The 3,317-nt window shown below is 37.1% G+C and overlaps 1 pseudogene; it reads right to left on the reverse strand.

Annotated features, from left to right (window-relative positions):
* Positions 1-1,574: 1,574 nt before the first annotated feature.
* Positions 1,575-1,693, reverse strand: LOC112482141 (annotated as a pseudogene).
* Between the last annotated feature and the right edge of the window lie 1,624 nt (positions 1,694-3,317).

Genomic DNA, 3,317 nt, shown 5'->3' on the forward strand with positions numbered 1-3,317 from the left:
TGAAAACTTTTATGAATCCTAAGATAAAAGTTCACAGCCTTAAAGTGTGATAGGTTTCACAAGAAATAGCTAGACTACAAACGAAAGGCTGTCTTTCCATGTGAGCTATCTGGGAGTCATTACTAATTATATCTGTGGAATTGAAGGATAATGTAAAAGATAAGTATAAGAAATCATGTGTACAATTACAAACATGTTAAATCTGTGACACATATACTGTGACACATAGGGACACTTGTGATCTATGATTTAAAAAAACTATGAAAAACTATTTCAAAACTACATGTGCACATAATGATCAGATGACAGATATATATGTATATATGTGTGTGTGTGTATATATATACATATACATATATATATACACACATACTGTATTCAAGGTGAGATAGTTGCCTGTGTAATTCTCTGCAAAAGTCTTAAGTATTAAAAAGGCATTTTAAATATTTGTAACTTTAAGGTACAAAGAATGGGCACAGTACATTCTAGAGGGATGCAAAGTGTTACTCATATTTTAGTCCCAAAATAAAAACAGCCCCCTGAATTTCTTTGGGTCTCTTGTTAATGCTTTTATATATCTTCTTTTTCAAGTATTCTCTAAGGCTCTGTCATGGATTTCCTTTCCAGAAGGTCTCCTTTCCCAGCTAAACTCAGTGTTCATCTCTGAGAGGGAAGGATTGAATGGCAAACCCAGAATACCCCAACACCAGAGTCTTAGAGGATCCCAGTACGCTGCACCTGAAGGCATTGTCCCCAGAGAAGAAGTATGGTGGAGGATATCCTCTTTCCAAAAAAAAGGCGTCCTTTATCTGACACTACACTCTACCCACCCCCCAAGACTATGTAGGTCCCTTTAATTGGTACTGATCACGACCACCATGACCTCGACTTGTGCCTTGAGTTCCTGCAATTTCTGAGAGTAGGTGTTGCATAGACAAGGAAACTGAGGCTATAAATTACTGAGAATTACACAGCTCTATGTTACAGAGCTGAGAGTCAAACACCTGACTCCAGGATCTGTGGTCCTACTTGCTACCTTGTCTCTATCATCTGCTATTGTCAAATGATCATCAGGGCTTCGCCCTACCATCTCCACCCCCACTCTCAGGTGTCACCAATCCTCTATTATACCTTCGTTCGCAAACTCTGCCTTCCACATTAGATCCTCTGTGGTCATAATTTCCCAGATACAGCCTCTTCTCCCAGCCAACCCTGCAGTTGAAAATTGTATGTGTACACACACACACACACACATACACACACACACACACACACACACACATGCTGTCATTGTCTATGGATAAGATAGGTGGGGAAAATGGAGAATGATAGTTAAAAGATACATGGCTTCTTTTGAGGGTGATGAAGATGTTCTAAAATCGATTGTGGTGATGGTTGCATAAGTCTGAGAATATACTAAACACCATTTAATTGTACATTTAATTAAATTTATTTATTTATTTATGTATTTATTTTATTATTTTTTAGGTGAGGTAATCCTTGGTTGACCTCATAGATTGCAAGGACCTTGTCATCTTACAATCCCTTATTTTTTAATTTTTATTTATTTTTTACATTTACAGCACCTGGTCTTCCTAGTTGGTCTCCCATCCAAGTACTAACCAGGACCAACCCTGCTTAGCTTCCGAGATCAGACGGGATTGGGCTTGTTCAGGGTAGCATGGCCATAGACCTAATTATACATTTTATATAGGTGAATTGTATGGTATGTGAATTATACCTCAATAAAGAGAGAGAATTAGGGCTCCTTAAAGATGGCTGATTGCATATCTGAGACAGAGAAAATGCAAGGATTGTCCAGAATATGTTCATGCCGGAAAACAATGAGGTGTTCAAAAACTGGCGGATTTGAAAGGATACAGTTTGAAAGGGATCCCACTGGCCAAATCTGAGATGATTAGAGCATCAAAAGGAATAATGTCAGTAATGGATACTAACATTTAGAATTTTTTTTAACTCAATAAACAATTAAGTAAATGGATGGCAGATGGTGGGAGTCAGTTTTTTCACTGTTGGAGTGGGAGAATACAAATAAGCCAAGGAGGTAATAGAATTATCCATATGATAAGGGAATAGAGTTGGTAACATCAATATAAATTCACATTTAGTTTAGTGTAGATACAGATGTTTACATAATAAAAAACATGTATGTCTATATATATATAGCTTAGTATACACATATATATTTCTTTGCTCTCTCAGTTGAGATGATCTAGAAACAATGATACGGCAGTAACAAGGAAGCACTTAATGCCCAGATCTTGGTTTTCTAATACCATTCTTCAGTAAAAGCACTCCTTGGAGAAATGGCTGATCCTAAGACTGGGACAATATAGGAAATAAACAAGATGAGCCTGAAGGATGTTATAGTGCCAGAAGGTAAGAAAGTGCTCAGAATAACCCCACATGGTGAGAATGTGTCAAAGGGTCACAGAAACCAATGAAAGAGCTCTCAATGGCCAAATATAGAATAAGTACAACAATAAATAAATAATAAAGTAATATAAGATTATTACCCAAAGCGGAAGATAAATGTCCATGAATCCACACTGATGTAAATGATTGAATAAATAAATGGGAAAGAAGAGACAAATCTCTCAAGCAGAAGAATTCTAAGTAATTTATATAGACACTTTGCTCTCAAAAAGGGGGGGCATGATTCTCCATGGCTGCATGTAACGAATTCCTTCCAAAGAGTACAGGAAAGGGAGATAGAAAGGGAGGTAGAAACCTGGCAGACACCACCTCAGTCAGGCGATCAATGTTGAAATCTACAGTGTTAAGCCATGTTGATAGTATGTACCCTTAATATGATATGGTGAGAGAATGACACTTTCCCTCTGTGGTCTTCCTCCCAAAAACCCATAACCACAGTTTAATCATGAATATATATACTTCTTAAACTTTGAAGGTGATCAAAAACGAGTCTGAGAAACTATCACAGCCAAGAGGAGCCTAGGGAGATATGACAACTAAATGTAATATGGGGTCCTGGCCGGGGTCCTGCAACAGAGAACAAACATAGATAAAAATTAAGGAACTCCAAATAATATATGGACTTTAGTTAGTAATAATGTGTTAGTATAGGTTCATTAATTTGTAACAGAGTTACCATACTAACCGTAGGATGATAACAATAGGGGAAGCTGGAGGTAAGGTTTATGGAAACTCTGTACTATCTTCTCAATTTACCTATGTCTAAAACTGCACTAAAATAAATGAAAAAATCTGAAACAAAGTAAAAGATAGTTGCCACAGTCCACCTGGACCCTAATTCTAAGCCAGTGAGTTTGAGC

This window comes from Pteropus alecto, unplaced genomic scaffold (assembly GCF_000325575.1).
Source record: "Pteropus alecto unplaced genomic scaffold, ASM32557v1 scaffold256, whole genome shotgun sequence".
Classification (NCBI taxonomy): Eukaryota; Metazoa; Chordata; class Mammalia; order Chiroptera; family Pteropodidae; genus Pteropus; species Pteropus alecto.